A 19,871-nucleotide genomic window follows, 5' to 3' on the forward strand; every position below is an offset into this window, starting at 1 on the left:
AAACCCTTTGTATTTGGGAAGGCACTTTTTACGGCGGATTTATTCCTGTTTTAGCTAATCATCTGGTTTTACCGCTGTGGCATTTGCTGTGTCTTATTTGCAAGAATATTTCTGCCTCTTTTTCTGGAATGCACTTTCATAAGCCTGTTAAATGCAGGTTATATATAGCCATGGACCGTGGCTCAGCTTTGGAGCAGCTCTTCTGAATACAGAAGGCTCCAGGTTTTTATTTATTTCTTCATTTGCTGCATTCACACCCCACCTTTTCCTTCCAACGAGCTGAAGGCGGCATCCATGGTTTTCTCCTTCCCCATTGAACCCCCCACAACAACCCTGTGAGGTTGGTTAGCCTGAGACGCAGTGACTGGCACCCAAGCCCACGCCCAGTGAGCTTTATAGCTCACTGGGGAATCAAACCCTGGTCTCCCAGACCCTTGTCTGACACTCTTCAGACACCGGTTCAATCCCAGACATCTCCAGGTACGACTGAAAAAGATTCCCTGCCTAAAATCCCAGAGAAACGCTGCCAGGAGCTAAAGGGACCCATGGTTCTTGGTTACCTGTGTTCCTAGAGGTAAAGGGACCCGATGACCATTAGGTCCAGTCGTGGCCGACTCTGGGGTTGCGGCGCTCATCTCGCTTTATTGGCGGAGGGAGCTGGCGTACAGCTTCCGGGTCATGTGGCCAGCATGACTAAGCCGCTTCTGGCGAAACAGAGCAGCGCACGGAAATGCTGTTTACCTTCCCGCCAGAGGGGTACCTATTTATCTACTTGCACGTTGATGTGCTTTTGAACTGCTAGGTTGGCAGGAGCAGGGACCGAGCAACGGGAGCTCACCCCATTGCGGGGTTTCGAACTGCCGACCTTCTGATCAGCAAGCTCTGTGGTTTAACCCACAGTGCCACTCGCGTCCTTGTGTTCCTAGAAGTAACTGAATAAAACAGATCTCCGAGTGAAGTTCACCCACTTCTACCGAAAGCGGGGATCTGTGTTTGAACACACACACACTTTGGAAGCCCACAAACTGTTGTGCATTAGAGAGGTCTGAGGTTTGTGGCTTAGCAAGGAAGGTTAAGGATCAGGGGTTAGGTAAACCCCAACCTCCTGGCTGTGATATCCGAAGGCCCCCTGTGTTAAACCTCAGGCAATTGCAATCTTGCATGGAGAGATGAGATTAGGAGAGGTTGGGGGTAGCCATGCAAATCCGCCCCCCTTGATTCAGCCTTGCAGCAAAAGAGACACTGTGAGATCACACTAGACAAGAGTTTCAAAAAGCATGGGGAAAATACTTCACAAAACAGTGCCCTAAAATACATACCTGGACACGTTTCGATTAATGTTTCTGTGGATATTTAAGTTATAATTAGAAAAATCTTAATAATTATTCATAAAGGAAACAGCTTATAAGAAGTAAAAAAGGAGGCCAGATACAAGATAAAGGAAGTCATTTATTTGGTTGTTCAGCTCCTTCGGCCTATAGAGCGAGATGAGCGCCGCAACCCCAGAGTCGTCCGTGACTGGACTTAATGGTCAGGGGTCCCTTTACCTTTTTTATGTTATGCTTATTGTATGTTATGTTTACATTTAATGAGGGTGGATTTCTGTATTGAGACACCGTGAGTTCAAAGCAAAGGGGGCTTCGAGTCAGGTGTGGCTCAGGGCGCTCCTGGAATGCTGATCTTCCTTATTTATTGCTGTGCTGCAAACGACCGCCATAAATGTATATGGCACTTAGCAAACAGACGAGGGCCAAGAATTCCAGGCCTGGGAAATTTACAGCCCCAGAGGAGCCTCGACAGGTAGAAGGAGCAAGAATATTACTGCCATGCAATAAGAGCGGTTCGTAGAAATGCAGGCCCCCTCCTCTGGGGATCGGTCGGATCCTGTTTGGGCTGCATTGCTGCAGAGGGCAAGAAAAGGCTCACACCGCAGAATGTTGTTGTTGTTGTTTAGTCGTTTAGTTGTGTCCGACTCTTCGTGACCCCCTGGACCAGAGCACGCCAGGCACTCCTGTCCTCCACTGCCTCCCGCAGTTTGGTCAAACTCATGCTGGTAGCTTCGAGAACACTGTCCCACCATCTCGTCCTCTGTCACCCCCTTCTCCTTGGGCCCTCCATCTTTCCCAGCATCGGGGTCTTTTCCAGGGAATCTTCTCTTCTCATGTATTGGAGCCTCAGCTTCAGGATCTGTCCTTCCAGTGAGCACTCAGGGCTGATTTCCTTCAGAATGGATCGGTTTGATCTTCTTGCAGTCCATGGGACTCTCAAGAGTCTCCTCCAGCACCAGAATTCAAAAGCATCAATTCTTCGGTGATCAGCCTTCTTGATGGTCCAGTTCTCACTGCCATACTGGGAAAACCACACAAGCCCTCTCCCCTCCTCTGGCCTCCAGCAACTGGTATTTAGAAGCTTTGCGGCACCAAAAACACATGTGCCACTCCACGCAGAAAGCAAAGATGTCTACGTACAGTTCATCAGCCTAGCCCTCCTTCCTGACATGCTGGTCTTGAAAACAACAACAAACCTCTGGTTACGTGAAACATAATCAATAAACACACAAGACGTAACCGGCTGTACGTTTGAAAAAATAATACATACTATTCATTGTATTGAATTGTAGATTTCAACAGAAGTAGCTCATAAAGTTCAACGAGAAAAGCAGAAGACCCAGTGGATCAGTTCATTCTCTAATCAGTTTATGCATAAGGTCCATATATGTGAAAGTGTCTATTCCACCTGTCTGTTCGTAGAGTCCAACTATCCACACAAAAGGTTGTTGCAGTTCCACAGAATCCTTTCACAGAGCCTAAGACAAGGATTTCTGGAATATTAGCCTCATTTCGCTGTCCTGGGCTTCATCAGTGGTACAAACTCTAGGTAATGCAAATAAATACAATATCGTAATGTCACACATTTTTACAGCAAAAATAATATAAAAACTGTCAACAACTGTACATACCATATATGATATCACAGGACAGTGGATCTTATAGCATAGTAGTAGCTGCTCTAAGCAGCGACTATTACAGGGTGGGCTCCTTCTTATGTTCTTAATTTCATTTATATCTGAGTCATCCTCCGAGGGAGCTTGTGGTGATGCACATTGTTCCCATTTATCTTCCCAGCAACCCTGGAAGGTGAGCCGGGCTGGGATGTGACTGCCCCAGGGTCGCAGTGTGACTGCGTAGAGACCTCAACCCTGCTCTCTCTGGTCACAGTCTGAAACCGTGACCACTATACCACGCTGCCTCTACTTTCTTTTTTAAGAAAGATTTTTTATTGATACAACAAGAAAAGAAAAAAAAAAACACAAATACCAAATTACACACAGGAATAACTATAGACACATAATTTTCTTAGCAAACAATATAACATATATTGGTCTTAACACTAAAGACCCAACCTTCAGTCTATTCCATATTTCGAGTTCATATTACTTATTGCCAATACACATTTTTATCATAATTAAACTTATTCTTAATATATCTAATTTCGTATATATACCTTGCAACTATTACTCAAGTTCCTCGAATGCTGCAACAGAATTTAAACTACTATATTTATTTTTCAGATTTTCTTTGAAAACCTCCCATTTTGAAACAAATTCCTGTTTTGATTTATTCGTTATTTTTTCTGATAGACCATCTAATTCGGCATATTGTGTTAGGTTTTGGATCCAATCTTGTATAGAGGGGATTTAATTACTCTTCCATTTTGCCGCGATCAGAACTCTTGCTGCCGCCGTCGCATATAAAAAGATACCCTTCCTCTTTTTATACCACGCTGCCTCTAGCAGGCTCCTCCCCACACCCCGTGGCCCTTATTTCAATGACGGGGTTCCCCTGCAAGAACCACCGACGTGGCAATGAGGGGAGAAGGGTGTGTGTGTGTGTCAGGGGTGTCCCTGAGACGTTTGCCCTGGCTGCTTGAACTTCCTCGACAGCTAGTTGGTAGGCAGGGAAGCCCTTGCAACGACCCACAAAGCCATCATGCTTTAAAACCCAGAAGCCCACACGCTCCGCTGCCTTCCCTTCTGCGGGATTTTCTCATTTCCTCAAAAAACCGCCCGGACTGGTCGGCTTCCCTGCAAAAAGCTCTTTGGGGTTTCCTGGAGAGAACGTCTCTTAGCCTGAAGCAACGAGGCAGTTAATCCATTGCATGAGCGAGGCCATGTGGCCTAGGTGGGGAGGGAGAGCGCGGAGGGAAATGCATCAAAAATAAAAAAGCAATAATAATCTGGGGATCCTGCTCCTCATCTCGTCTCCATAGGCTGCAGTTCTTTCCCGTTTGCAATGGAGATAACAAGGCCTTTGGTTCTTTTGCGGCAAAGGGATGTGAGCACACAGGCGATCTTGTCTTTCTCTCTCTCTCTCCCTCTTGATCTCCCTCAAAATAAATCCAGCTCGAAGGGATTGCGCTCTCCGCACGACTACCTGAGAGGCCTCGCCGACAGCCCCAAGCAGCGTCCAAAAAAGAGTTAGGCTGTCAGGTTTCTTTGCTTTTTTGGCAGTCTGGGCTGCCACAACAGCTTTAAAAATAAAATAAAGTACCGTATTTTTCGCCCTATAGGATGCACTTTTCCCCCTCCAGAAATGAAGGGGAAATGTGTGTGCTTCCTATGGGGCAAATGCAGGCTTTCGCTGAAGCCTGACGAGCGAGAGGGGTCGGTGCGCATCGACCCCTCTCACTCGCCGGGCTTCAGGAAGCTATCTGCAAGCCTTGGGAGCCCGCGGGAGTTCCCGCCGGTCTCCCAAGGCTTGCGGAGAGCTGCCTGTTCTGGGGTCTGGGGTTAGGGGAAGCTTGGGCTTCCCCCGCCCAAGCCCTGCACCTGGGGGGGTGTAATTTTTTTTCTTTATTTCCCCCCCAAAAAACTAAGTGCGCCCTATGGGGCGAAAAATACGGTAACTTGGTTGATATGACGCTTGGCTTAAAATTTATCCTGTGGGGGTGTGGGGAAGAGCAATGCGAATAGGAACAAAAGTCAGGCGACACAGCAGCGGTTTGTGGGAAATGGTGACTTCGTTTGAAAATGAAAACCATAGTTAGGATTCTAGTTCTCATGGTTATGGAGCGATAAAGTATAGGAAGGCTGTAGTTGAGGGATAAGGGGTAGCAAAGGCTTCTTGAGCCAGATTCCGTTTTAAGGTGATTTCCAAAGGTCATGGGGAAAGTTAGCAATTTAGGGTGATCTGCAAGGGGTGTGCGTGAGGGGGTGAGTCACAAATGTTGGTGCTAGGATTAGGGATAGGGTTAGATTCTGTTTGCGATTATCGGTACTTTTCAAAACAGAAAACCGAACTAAAACACAGCTGTCCTTTGAAATTTGTACATTTTCTGAATTTTGCAACTTGCCTCTCTGGGCAAAACGTGTGTACAGAAATGTCCATATAGTTCGTAACATGAGATACAAAGCGGTGTTGCGTCTTTGCAATTGCTTGCAAAACTGGGCCTGGCAGGCAAAACAGCATACGAAACAGGCACATTGAGAGAAAGGCACACTGAAACATTGCAGATGTTTTGTGGGGTTTCTCCTATTCAGAGAGAGAGAAAATCGCAAGCTGGTGTGGAAATGTGATGGGAAGTGAACTGGCGCCTGGCGAAAGGAGGAACTGTGTAAAACCCAACATGGCAGGTCCTTCCATCCTTAGGAAGGGAATCCTTCTTGGGATGAGCAAAGGTTTTTGGATTGTAGCTCGGGCGTAGGCTGGTCTGCTTCTGCAATAATAATAATAATAATTTATTTATACCCCGCCCATCTGGCTGAGTTTCCCCAGCCGCTCTGGGAGGCTCCCAATCGAGTGTTAAAAACAATACAGCATTAAATATTAAAAACTTCCCTAAACAGGGCTGCCTTCAGATGTCTTTTAAAGATAGGATAGCTGCTTATTTCCTTCACATCTGAAGGGAGGGTGTTCCACAGGGTGGGAGCCACTACCGAGAAGGCCCTCTGCCTGGTTCCCTGTAACGTGGCTTCTCGCAATGAGGGAACCGCCAGAAGGCCCTCAGAGCTGGACCTCAGTGTCTGGGCAGAACGATGGGGGTGGAGACGCTCCTTCAGGTATACAGGACCGAGGCCGTTCAGGGCTTTCAAGGTCAGGACCAACACTTTGAATTGTGCTTGGAAATGTACTGGGAGCCAATGCAGATCTCTCAGGACTGGTGTTATGTGGTCCCGGCGGCCACTCTCAGTCACCAGTCTGGCTGCCGCATTCTGGATTAGTTGTAGTTTCCAGTTCACCTTCAAAGGTAGCCCCACATAGAGCGCATGGCAGTAGTCCAAGCAGGAGATAACTAGAGCATGCACCACTCTGGCGAGACAGTCTGTGGGCAGGTAGGGTCTCATCCTGCATACCAGATGGAGCTGGTAAACGGCTGCCCAGGACACAGAATTGATCTGCGCCTCCATGGACAGCTGTGAGTCCAAAATGACTCCCAGGCTGCGCACCTGATCCTTCAGGGTCCCAGTTACCCCATTAAAGACCAGTGAGTCCCCCACACCCGCCCGCCCCCGTCCCCCCAAAACAATACTTCTGTCTGGTCAGGATTCAACCTCAATCTGTTAGCCGCCATCCATTCTCCAAGGATTGCGCCCTGCGGCACTCCACACACCAAGGAGTGGCGCGACGACATCTCCCTCCCTAGCGCCACCCTCTGTCCCCGACCAGAGATAAAAGAGCACAGCCATTTAGGGGGGAAATGCAGAAAATCCCAGGCCAATCTTGACTCCTGCCGTTGGAGGTGTCTTGCCCAAGAAGGCCCTCCACGGTCGCTTGCTGGAGGGGGGGCCTTTGACCCTTGCTGACCCATGGGGCCGTCCTTGGGCAGCCGAACCCCCTCCCCTGTCTAAGAGACAGGACATCTCTCTTCCTCCTGTCAACAAGATATATGCCTCTCCCTCCCTGACCCCTTGAGGGGCTTTGCCAAGGAGGATGTTTCCAGTGGTGCCGCAGGGTTTGAAGTCAGCAGGACCCCCTCGGAAGCCCCTGCGCTGCAGATTCTTACAACCTGACCTGCGTTGCCTGCAAATGTTGTACATCTTATCTGCGCTCCCTGGCTGTGCGCAGATCTATATATAACTCTCCACGGTGGGAGGTATTTTGGCTGATACACTCGCAGCTATGATCCGCGGCGAGAGATTTAAAAATATCTCGCTGAGAGCGCACGGTGACAGAAGCTGTCGAGAGGGCCGTGCGTGGCAGAGACCGCAGAAAGAGGCTCATGAAAGGGAGGAGAGAGAGCGAGAGAGAGCGCTTGTTGCTATTACTCTCTACATTTGCCTCTTGGATTGTTTGCTACTTTTCTTCCCCTGGCAAAGCTCCTTGTTTTTCTCCTGCCAGAAACGTTTTGTGCTTCCAGTTGGGGGGGTGCAGCTGTCTCTCTCCCCCTCCCTCCTAATTCCCACTTCACTGGTTCTGATCTCGGTGGGCAGCGTTCTAGGCAGTCTCTCTGGAGCCAAGGAAGCCCCGAGCCAGAGGAGTGGAGGAGAGGTCTGGGCTGCTCTCGCATTTAGCCAACAGCCAGGGTGGCGCATGGTTTGAGAGGGCACATCCAGTCTGGAGAACCTCTCCACCTAGAAGGACGGATCGGTTTTCTTTCCAGAGAGCTGGGAAGTGGGTTGTTCTGCCAAAGATGGATTGTTTGCATGCTTCAAAGCGGCACATTCTAGGGCATTGGCGTTTGAGGAAACAGAGCCTAGGACTTGCTGATCAGAAGGTCGGCGGTTCGAATCCCGGCGACGGGGTGAGCTCCCGTGGCTCGCTCCCTGCTCTTGCCAACCTAGCAGCTCGAAAGCACATCAAAGTGCAAGTAGATAAATAGGTACCGCTCCGGCGGGAAGGTAAACGGCGTTTCCGTGCGCTGCTCTGGTTCGCCAGAAGCGGCTTAGTCATGCTGGCCACATGACCTGGAAGCTGTACGCCAGCTCCCTTGGCCAATAAAGCAAGATGAGCGCCGCAACTCCAGAGTCGTTCGCGACTGGACCTAATGTTCAGGGGTCCCTTTACCTTTACCTTTAAGCTCAGATAAATCTAGGCAGAAGGCAGTTGGCAGTTCGGATGCACTGGGAGCACTGGGCGCAACCCTGGAGAGTGCGCAGAGAGAGGCTCAAACTACACACAATGTTCATCACATGTTCTTTCCACTCAGGCACCCCTTTTAGTTTGAATCCATAATGCTTTTTGCTTATGATAGTTTTTTTGAGGGGGTCATACACGATCCCACTTACAGTTCCGTTTTCAGCCAAAAAGTTTTGGGGCTTCGTTTCCATCCAGTGCATGCCCCTGTAGCGTAGCTGAAACCCCATAACGTTCCATAGCACAAATGAGGGGTTTTCGGTCTCACTTTTCTGGTGCTATAGCATAGGGGTGGCCAACTCCCAAGAGACTGCAATCTACTCATAAAAACTGGCAGTGATCTGCCCCCTTTTTTGGGGTTAAGGTCAAAGTTGAGCTTTTTTTTAAGGAAGGAGTAAGGTCCATTTTGGGGGGGTGTCGGGTCAAATGTTAAGCTTTTTTTTAGGGGAGCCACAGTTGTTCAGCTTCTTTGGTGGGAACCAATGATCTACCAGTGATCTACCGCAGACGTCAAGTGATCTACCGGTAGATCACGATCTACCTATTGGACATGCCTGCTATAGCGTAAAGCAGCGCCCCCTGCAGGAACAATAATGTGTTAACATTGGGGAAGCATTGCAGAAGAAATAAATAAAGCAGAATGATGTGTGGACAGTCCGTTGTAAATCTGCCACATATGCACTACTAATTTCATCCATGACAGGTGGAGGAATATACCTGCAAGATCAAAACCAGTTTGGGGACACCACCCCCTAGTCTTTCCCTCCACCCCCAGGGCAACCTCCTGTCTGGGTGATGGAGGGTGTGAAAGTACTGGTTAGAAGTTATGCAAAAAACCCCCCTGAGAATTCGTTAGTGTTACGGCCAGATCCAATTGTGAGGGGACAGGTGGTTGCACAGAGAGGGATAAAACCATTGGCGTACCTTCCAGTTCTACAATTCTGTATGTTTCTTCAGATTTGGCTCATGTTAGGATCTTGAAACCGAGCCCAACTCATTTCCAGGGCTCCCCGTAAGCTGCAAGGGAAATAAACAGTCCTGCATCTTGAACCTGAGGCTTCACCTGCCTTGAATTCTGGGCCTTGGGCTTGGAGTCTCATGGCTTTAGCTCAGAGAGTTGCCTGCGACTGTGTCTCTGCGCTGCTGAGAGCTCTTTTTAAGCATAGATATGTTTTTTTGCAAGAGAGCCAGTGTAGTGTAGCGGTCAGAGTATCGGACGAGGACCTGGGAGAGACTTGGGTTCAAATCCCCCACTCGGCCATGAAGTTCACTGGGGTGACCTTAGGCCCCTCCCTGCCTCTCAGCCCAAACTTCCCCGCAAGGTTGATGTTGTGATTAAATGAGGAGGGGGAGAACCATGTTTGCCTGACCTTGAGCTCCGTGGAAGAAAAGGAGGGATTTAAATGCAAAGAATGAATGAATGCAGTGGATGACTGGGTCTCTAGGAAGGAAAAGGAAAGGGACCACGTAAAACGGAAGCGACCCCATCCGTGGTCTAGCAGAGAGATGCTGAGAGTCGCGACGAAGGTGGTTTGTAGGGAATAAATAGAACTGGTGAGACTCTCTTGATTCAGCTCAAAGTTGTGGTCCAATTAGGCACACTCTTGCCTTACTCGAATCCTTGAGGACTCCTTTTTTAAAACATATAATTTTTATTAGATTTCCTGCTTTACAATTTTGAATATGCATTTAAACAACCGTAAAATATCAACGACTTCCCTTCTTCGCTTTCCGTGGTTCATTTTGCATACCGCAAATCCCTGCATATTTTACATAAACTAAACCATCCAGTATTCCATTATTACATCCATCAACACTTATTTACCCCGTTGAATTTATCTTAAGGCTACCAACATTGTCAAGCGTACACAATTCCCCCCACATATTCAATAAACATTTTCCTTGAGGGCTCTTAAGGGCAGCCCCGAAGGTTGAAGGTTCAAATCTTCTTCTGGCTCCCAAATCCAGCTCACTCCATTGCAAGCATGTCACAAACGCTACCAGGGATCTGGGCATCCGTGAAAAATTTGAGGTCGGTATAAAAAACGACTCCTGGCACAGCCAGGGGCACGAGCTAGCCGGGGCGTGAAAAACGAGCCCAGGGCAGAGTCGGACGAGAACACCTAAGTCGGAGGCCCCGTGCGACACGGCTGGGCACCCACCCCCGCCATGCGCCATCTCTGGAAGTTGTCGGCAGCTGTGAGACCCAGAGCACATCTTGTACATTCCCCTGGCTTCTCCGAGACCGCGATGTAAGCCTCCTGTCCTCAGCCTCCGCTGTAGGAAGGCACGGGATGAGCCGGAGGAGACGAGAGCGGCCGTGGCAGTTTTATGTTCCCCTGCTGGGCGTCTAACGTGGCTGGCACTTAATTATGGTGGCACCTGCTCCTCTCGCTCGGTTTCCCCTCCCCAGAGCGAGACGTCGTGGGCTTGTTTCGCCAGGCCGGAGGCTTTGCCTGTAAACAGGACGGGCTGTGGGGTTTCCGCTCTGCCTTGTCGGTGTAACCTTAGACCCTTCTTCCCAGGCAGAGCTGACACTCCAAAATAATCCCTCTCGTCATGTGCCTCGCCTGAGCTCATCTCCAGAGATGCTTCTGACCTTGTTCGCACCAGCGGAAAGGCTCCTTCGCCCAGGGGCTTAGCCCCAGAACCTGTTTGCAACGGGAGGGGCTGGATCTGCTCTGTTTAACATAAAAAATAAGCTGCTTTTCTTTCCTGGTCGGCCTGTTAATGTTTGAGTACTGTGGTGAGACTCCCTCTTCTAAAATCTATCTAAAACTAATAATGTTAAAATAATAATTTTATTATTTGTACCCCACTCATCTGCTGCCTATCTAGTCCATCCAATTTACTATGGTTTAGAGATGGGTGGATCTGTCAATTTAGATTTCTTTCGGTTTCTCATCCCCCACCCCCAAATCTTTAGGTTTCCGTATTTGTGATACTTCTAGTTCAAAATTCTCACGAGAACTCACCAGCATTTCACTGTGATATGTACCGTGGTGTACACTTTTTGCATGCGATTTTGCACAATAATACACTTTTTTTGGTGCAAAATGTTTTCCCCTGCCATAATGCACATTTGTATGTTATTTCCACCAATGCATGCATTCTTGCGCACACTTTCCCCATGTCTATTCATTTTTGTACACATTAACTGGCTTGAGAAATGCACAGCCAGATTTGGAGAAATGCGAGTTTCTTCGGATCCCTATATTTTGTTTCATGTACTGTTTGGGAAGGCACAAAGTGGATTAAAAAGGTAAAGGACCACTGACAGTTAAGTCCAGTCGCAAATGACTCTGGGGTTGCTGCGCTCATCTCGCTTTACTGGCCGAGGGAGCCGGCGTTTGTCCGCAGACAGTTTTTCCGGGACATGTGGCCAGCATGACTAAGCCGCTTCTGGCGAAACCAGAGCAGTGCACAGAAATGCTGTTTACCTTCCCATTGGTGCGGTACCTATTTATCTACTTGCGCTGGCATGCTTTCGAACTGCTAGTTGGCAGGAGCAGGGACCGAGCAACGGGAGCTCACCCCGTCATGGGGATTCGAACCGCCGACCTTCTGATCGGCAAGCCCTAGGCTCTGTGGTTTAGGCCACAGCGCCACCCGCGTCCCTTCTACAAAGTGGATTGCTTTCCCTTTAAATGAGAACAGCGTCAGATTACTCCATCCATTTCCGTGATGGCAAGCTGGACATGAGCTCAAATGCGCCCTTCCGAATTTGCTACCCTTGCATGGCTGCTGTCACTTCTTGGCCCGCCAGACCTCCAGCCCCAACCAAACAATGTCCCTATGGAGAAATACTGTTTGTTTCCTCTAACCCAATTCTAATTCCACAATACATGCAATACCTTTCAGATGCCTCGATCTCAGTAAGGGGAGGCTGTGCTTTATTAAAGTCCTCTCTGTATTGGTTCTCTGTAGTACCATATTCCATGCCCACTACTGACCATAGACTCATGGAAGGAACCTCAGCGGTCATCTAGTCCAACCCCCTGAAATGAAAGAATCTCAGCTGAAGAATCCCAGACAGAAGGCCACCCAACCTCTGCTTAAAATGCTCAAGGAAGGAGAGTCCGCCTTCTGAGGGAGTCTGTTCCCTGATCAGCTGGGCAGCTCAGTTGGTTAGAGTATGGTGCTGCTGATGATGCCAAGGTTGCAGGTTTGATCCCCGTTTGGGACACTTCCATATTCCTGCCTTGCAGGGGGTTGGACTGAATGATCCTCGGGGTCCCTTCCAAATCTGTGGTTCTGTGGATCTGTGGTTCTCCTATCAAAATAGCTCTCAGAAAGTTCTTCCTAGCTGGAATCTCCTTTCCTATCATTTGAATCCGCTTGTTCAGGTCCTGCCCTTTGGAGCAGCGGAAAACCAGCTTCTCCACAACCCCATTTGACAGCGCTCCAGAGATCCTGGAAGATGACTCTCACCTCTTGGTCTCCTCTTCTCCGGGCTAAACATACCCAACTCCCTCAACCATTCCTCATAAGCCTCGGTTTTCGTGTCAGTAACATGACACAGTCTTTGGGACCTCAGCTACTTCCAGTTGGGCTGAGCAGAGTTTCTGATTCCTCGCCCCATCTGCACACCCCGTGCTCTGCGGGGCGACAGGATGGCCGAATGTAGCTGGTGGGGGGTTGAGCTGAGAGCTTAGAAGGGAGGGAGACCAGCCACCTTCCTGTGTGCACAGAAATAGCATTCAATCTCTTCTGCAGCAGGCTCTCTCTGGTTCCAAAATGTTGGGAATATTGAGGGTTAAAGAGACACACGTTTCTGACACTGTGCGTTAAACAATTGGCTCAACCTCTAGAGTTAAGTGGATGCGGGTGGCTCTGTGGGTTAAACCACAGAGCCTAGGACTTGCCGATCAGAACGTCGGCGGTTCGAATCCCCGCGACGGGGTGAGCTCCCGTTGCTCGGTCCCCGCTCCTGCCAACCTAGCGGTTTGAAAGCACGTCAAAGTGCAAGTAGATAAATACCGTATTTTTCCCTCTATTACACGCAGATTTTTTCTCCTAAAAAGTAAGGGGAAATGTCTGTGCGTGTTATTGAGCGAATGTGTGGGGTCCCTGGAGCTGACAAGCGCGAGTGAAGGCAAAAATCAGGCAAATATCAAATCGTCCGGAGAAGGGAGGAAAGCTGCTGCTTTCCTGCATTCTGCCTCAGGGTCTTACTGCCCACCCGCTTCTGTTTCCTTACTGTGTTTGCTCAAACGGAACAAAGAGCAGAGAAAACCCCTCCCCTCCAGGCAAGCAGAGCGTCCTTCCTTCTAATTCCTCTCCGTGCGTCTGGGACTCGAAGGCAACATGCAGGTTGGGGGGGGGGGAGAGAAAGAGAGAGAGCTGGCTGGCTTGTGGGGGGGACGACTTTTGCCTGCCTTTCCTCCCTCCGGTAAAACCCCTCTCCTGCATTCTTAGCCAGCTGCTTCTCTGCACACCCCTCTCCTTGTCGCTTCTATGTTTTTCCTTCCCTCCCTACTTAAAACGTGGTTCCAATCACGGATCCACATGGATCCTCAGGATCTTTGCATTGAGTCACCCCAAATTCACCATCAGATCACATAGCAATGATCTGATGCAAAAACAGGGCTGCAATGGTGCAAAAACATGGTTACAAAGCACGGATCCACATGGATCCTCAGGATCTTTGCATTGGGTCACCCCAAATTCACCATCAGATCACATAGCATGTCCATGGCTACAGCCTGCACCAAAAAAATCACGCACCCACTGTTGCCTGGGGCTGCAATGGTGCAAAAACGTGGTTACAAAGCATGGATCCACATGGATCCTCAGGATCTTTGCATTGGGTCACCCCAAATTCACCATCAGATCACATAGCATGTCCATGGCTACAGCCTGCACCAAAAAAATCACGCACCCACTGTTGCCTGGGGCTGCAATGGTGCAAAAACGTGGTTACAAAGCATGGATCCACATGGATCCTCAGGATCTTTGCATTGGGCTACCCCAAACTCACCGTCAAATCACATGTCTGTGGCCGCAGCATGAAGCACAAAAATGATACATCCACTGTTTCATTCAGAATTTTTTTTTCTTGTTTTCCTCCTCTAAAAACTATGTGCGTGTTATGGTCTGGTGCGTGTTATAGAGCGAAAAATACGGTAGGTACCGCTCCGTCGGGAAGGTAAACGGTGTTTCCGTGCGCTGCTCTGGTTCGCCAGAAGGGGCTTAGTCCTGCTGGCCACATGACCCGGAAGCTGTACGCTGGCTCCCTCGGCCAATAAAGCGAGATGAGTGCCGCAACCCCAGAGTCGGTCACGACTGGACCTAATGGTCAGGGGTCACTTTACCCTTTACCTTTACCTAGAGTTAAGTACGTAAGGAGGCAAGCAGCTGGCACATGGCTGGCTGGTGTATCAGAGTAGATCTGGTGGGACACACTTTTCGGGGACAGAGGGAGCAATGCCCCCTGCCTCCTTCCTCAAAGGCAAGGCTGGAATTGAAAATGGGATTATAGCATTGTGGGTGGGTGATGGGGCACATTCGCCATCCTGGCAACTTGTAAAGGAGCCTTGAAAGAGACATCAGTTATCTTAAATTTAGACTCCCAATTTACATTTTTGCAAAAACGAGCTGGCGTTGAGAAACCCAAGGGCAATAGAAACGTATTTCTCAGACCCAGATCCAAAAAAATAAATAAATCAGCGTGAATAGCCTGAAAGTAAAACTGGCCGGGAGCCAGTGGGAAAACCAATTTGGTTAGTGTTTTTCCTCTCCTCCCCAAATTCTTGAGGCTGAAAGGAGAAGAGAGAAGAAAATAAGAAATCAAAAGAGCTGAATTCAGAGGGAGGGGAGAGACATGCGGAAGCCCTGTGTGGGAAAGTTTTATAGTGTATTTCATTTTGTTTCTTTCAATACAGCTGCATTTCTTCCCAAGCACCTAACTTGGATTGCACACAGCATCCTACAAATAATTGAGTGGACACGATTCGTCTTTTGCACAAGCCCTTGGAAACTGCTGGGACTTGTGCGAGTCTTGCTTTTGGGCCCGTGTTGCTTCTAAAGAAGAATAAAGTTTAGGACAACTTATGGCACAAACAGGGAGGCGTTAGGGAGCAAGACACTGAATCCCTAGTTCCTCTAAACTTCCCCATAAGTACATGTTTGAAGTAGAACCACTGTTTGGGGGATGCCTAATCTTAAGACTATTTTGACACGGAGCCTCGGGACGACTGGGCTGCCATGTTTCGGGGGGTTAAAAAAAGCGAGTGGTGAAAGCAGACGAGATTGCTAGCCTGTCGTATCGCTTGCTTGTTTTGTTTTTTTGTCTGCTGCGCGGATGCCTTGGAAATGCAAACATTTCCCTGTCTGCAAAGGCATTTCTCGGCTCGCTCGCCATGAGGCCAGCGACGCTGGGATGCTTTGAGACTGGCTGTTCAGTTCGTGGAAAACAGGATCGTGTTTCGCCATGCCTGTCTCTAGTAAACACATTGCTCGCCTTTCTGGAAGCGGCTGTGACTCAATACAAGGCCAACTTTGTACGTTCCTGGGGGGGGGAGGAAGAGGGGGCGATTATGCAGCGGTAGAGCATATGCGCAGCTTCCAGAAGGGCTCCAGGTCCTCAGTATCTCCAGTTACAAGGCTCAGGGGAGGGTCCTTACCTGCCCAAGACCCCCAGAAAGCCACATTAAACCATGCGGAGGTGGAGGAGCCCTGACTGTAAAAGGCAGCGTCGAATGTTCATACTTGGCGGTTTGGAAAAGCACCAAAGTATGTTTGACCTCCTTTGCAGCGGCTCGATCCTGCGTTGCTGGAATTCTGCAAAGTCACTGTCTTCCTTGAGCTTGCTATGAATTGCTGGTTGGCTTCAAAATTCAGGGAAGCAATTTGCACATGTTTCTGCTGAGCGGCCCCCAACATGCCTGTGGGCACATTGCGGGCCATGCTCAGTGCGCACAGTTCCAGTGGCGTGCTGGGGGAAAGGGGCTCGCTTTTGCTCCCCCTGCCCCAAATCCTGAGCTAGAACACCCCCAAGACTCTCTTGCGGCTGCAGATGGATGTCTTGCCTTTGGGGAAATTTTGTGCAATGTTTTAAGACATCATATCTAAAATGAGGCATCCTAGGGCTAATGCCCTGATCTTCTGGAAGTTAGGCATGCTTACCTGAGGTGTTTCAGCTGCTGTTACTTATGGGTTCAGGGCAGCAGGTTTGAGTGCTGGCATGGAAAAGAGAATGTGGAACTGAGCCCTGGCTCAAGCTGTAGCCCAGGGGTCGGCGAGGTTTACAACATCTGGATCGGTTCACTCCAGCCAAGATCCCTTCATGGGCCGGATCGTGCGTGCGCCCGCGATTTCTGGCATCTGCGCAGACACAATTTCTGGCGTCTGAGCATGCGCAAACACAATTTCCAGCACTGTGGAAGCGAGTCTTTGCACCGCGCTGCACCAGTTTAGCACAGCATGCGGGGACTCGCCGAGCGGGTGGCTTGGTTCAGGGGTGGCTTGTGGGCCGGTTCAACGCCCCCCAAGTTGCCTCCCCCTGCTGTAGCACTTCAGCCTTGCAGTCCCTGTTTGGTTATGTGAAAAGATCACCTGAACAGGGGAGCTTTTATGCACATCTCTGCATATGCAGCTGCCATTCATTTCAGGGGGACTTCATGCAAATGATGGTCCTGATGTATTTACCTGGTAAAGTTTTCTCCAGGTCATATGCTCTTATCCAGTTTCTGGAAAGGACTGATTCAGGACTGCTGGGATTTGGAACCCCGAGAATCTAACAATGCAGGTTCCTAGTCCTCATTTGTTAAGAGTTTGAAACCAGGAGGTGGTGCCTGCAAAAGGTTCAGGCAGTGTTGCCAAATGGTTTCAGACCCTTTAAAATACCAGAGTTCAAAATGAATCCCATAACTCTGGCGATTGCTTTGCAAACAGTGGTTTAATAATTTGCACGACACGTTTTGACCGAGGAATTTGGAGCTGGATTTGGTGGTTGTCTATTGCTTTTTCCTTAGGAATCACTATCCTTTCAGGCTTAATAGTTGAGGTCTGCCGTAGTCAGAGCTTTTTAAATTCCTTGCATCTGTTCTCCCAACACATGCTTCAGATATTGTATTCTGGGGTGGGGTGGGGGAACCACTCAGCTTTTGTTTGAGAAATGCCTAGCCCCTTATATTGAGGTCTACCACTTAACAAAAGTTGCAGGTAACTGTGTTGGTCTATTAGAAAAGCAAACAGATATTCCCCCAAAACAACAAGAGGATAATGTCTTTATTATCTCACAAAGGGAAAGTTGCTCAGGTGAACTTCATTGGGCATTCGAATCATGCATAAGAGGGCTGTTTGAGCCTGACAATGCATTGATCATGCAATGGACAAGTGTGAGAATCATAGAATTGTGGAGTTGGAAGAGACCTGCGAGGGTCATCCAGTCCAACCCCCTGCGATGCAAGAATCTCAACTAAAGCATCTCTGGCAGATGGCTACCTAACCTCTGCTTAAAAACCTCCAAGGATGGAGAGTCCACCATCTACCTCCTGAGGGAGTCCGTTCCACTGTTGAACAGTTTTTAGTGTCAGAAAGTTCTTCCTAGTGTTTAGAGTCCATTGGTTCGGGTTCTCTGGAGCAGCAGAAGACTAGCTTGCTCCATCTTGCATGTGACAGTGCTTCAGTTATCTGAAGGTGACATGACAGCCCTTATATTAGTAATGCTGGGGATGAGTTTTGAGGGTGTGTTGATACCTTAACATTAGTAAAGGTAGGTAAAGGGACCCCTGACCATTAGGTCCAGTTGTGGCCGACTCTAGGGTTGCGGCGCTCATCTCGCTTTATTGGCGGAGGGAGCCGGCGTACAGCTTCCGGGTCATGTGGCCAGCATGACTAAGTCGCTTCTGGCGAACCAGAGTAGTGCACAGAAACGCCATTTACCTTCCCGCCGGAGCGGTACCTATTTATCTACTTGCACTTTGACGTGCTTTTGAACTGCTAGGTTGGCAGGAGCAGGGACAGAGCAACAGGAGCTCACTCCATCTCAGGGATTCGAACCGCTGACCTTCTGATCGGCAAGCCCTAGGCTCTGTGTTTTAAACCACAGCGCCACCCATGTCCCACCTTAACATTGCCAAGTGCTTAACCTGGTTAACAATAATGTCTTTGTTTCATTTCCGCAACACCCTGTCCCTGCCAGGTAGGCCAAACAGCCCGTCAATGTTCGAACTCAGGACTGTTTTGAAACTAAACCTCTTGCTTCTGTTTGCTTGCTAGGCCCAGTCGGTTCTCCAGAGCTCTCCTCCTGAAATCGTTTCCCAACAGACAACATTCCTTTTTCGACTGTGGGGCCCAGAACTGAGCAGCAGACTCCAGGTAAATCCTTGCCAGAACTGAAATCTGCAGTGCTGATTAACTATTGCATCTTATGATCTGCACAAGGAACAGCTAATACGATGTATTGGTTTAAAGGCATGAGAAACTGGGTTCAAATCCTCACGCACCCTCAAAAAATCACCATCTGAGCTTGGGCCCGTCCTGATTTTGATCTTGCAGCCTCTCCTACCTCGAAGGGCTGTTGTGCAGCTAAAACAGGCGATCCCTCAGATTCCTGGAGGAAAGGCAGGATAGAACTGCCAAAGACCGTTGCATGGCATTACTGAGTGTGGACCTCCATGCCAAACAAAATTCCTCCCTTTAAAAAAACTGCACATCAGGGAGGAGGCTGAGAGCAAGAGAACTCATTTCCCTGACACCCGACTTTTCCGTGTCCTTGCATCACACGCTACTCTCTCGTTTGCTTTTCGGTCCAAGGTTGAATGTTTTCGTTTCTGCTGTTCTGGTAGCTTTGTGGCCCTGGCAAAGGTGATTTGGGGTCAGCAGAGCGTCTTTACAATGTGTGTGTACACAAAAACCCTCTCCGAAGTGATGGAGCATTGATTTGTTCAAAGGCTTGCCTTTTTCCATGGCTCTTGTTGCCCTTCCTTTGCTACACTTCTCTCTCTCTTCTTTCGCTCTTTAGTAAAGTAAATAATGCATGCAGGATGCAAACGAGGGCTGAAATTTTAGAAGGGCTGACCCAACACATTACTGCAGATCAATCCCTTCGGTTACGCGAAGCACTTCTTTAGAGGAGGAAAGTAACTCTGGTGTCGAGAAAAGCGCTGGGGTTTATTTTGGGACTCGGTTTAGCTGCTTCTCCCTGCATCTGGGGCAAAGGGGTGAAGATTCCTCGTCAACAAACAACAAGCGCCGCCTGTGCCACTGGCCCCATTCCCTCGCACTGCCCAAATTCATACCTTGGAACCGTTAGGGTGCAAAGCCAGGGGCGCCCCCAACCTTTTTGCTCCTGGTGAGAATGCAAAGAAGGCAGGGAATAATCTGCACCCGGGTCCTGGAATTGTGCATGCCACTTCCTGTACTTAGAATCATAGAATCATAGAATCATAGAGTTGGAAGAGACCACAAGGGCCATCGAGTCCAACTCCCTGCCAAGCAGGAAACACCATCAGAGCACTCCTGACATATGGTTGTCAAGCCTCTGCTTAAAGACCTCCAAAGAAGGAGACTCCACCACACTCCTTGGCAGCAAATTCCACTGTCGAACAGCTCTTACTGCCAGGAAGTTCTTCCTAATGTTTAGGTGGAATCTTCTTTCTTGTAGTTTGGATCCATTGCTCCGTGTCCGCTTCTCTGGAGCAGCAGAAAACAACCTTTCTCCCTCCTCTATGTGACATCCTTTTATATATTTGAACATGGCTATCATATCACCCCTTAACCTCCTCTTCTCCAGGCTAAACATGCCCAGCTCCCTTAGCCGTTCATTGCAAACTTTGGTTCCTTCCATCGCTG

At 49.0% G+C, this 19,871-nt stretch overlaps 1 protein-coding gene across 6 annotated transcripts in view; it reads left to right on the forward strand.

Moving 5' to 3' along the window:
* The window catches only part of LPP (LIM domain containing preferred translocation partner in lipoma), a 295,814-nt gene that overhangs the window by 52,162 nt on the left and 223,781 nt on the right, over positions 1 to 19,871 (forward strand). For 4 of the 6 annotated variants that reach the window (XM_053387367.1, XM_053387365.1, XM_053387368.1 and 1 more), the window contains one exon: positions 18,297 to 18,395. The exons of the other annotated variants lie outside the window; for them this stretch is intronic. The gene's annotated coding sequence lies outside the window, so the exon portion shown is untranslated. The remainder of the gene's footprint in view (positions 1 to 18,296; positions 18,396 to 19,871) is intronic. 6 annotated transcript variants of the gene reach the window in all.

Source organism: Podarcis raffonei, chromosome 5, assembly GCF_027172205.1.
Source record: "Podarcis raffonei isolate rPodRaf1 chromosome 5, rPodRaf1.pri, whole genome shotgun sequence".
In the NCBI taxonomy this organism is placed as follows: Eukaryota; Metazoa; Chordata; class Lepidosauria; order Squamata; family Lacertidae; genus Podarcis; species Podarcis raffonei.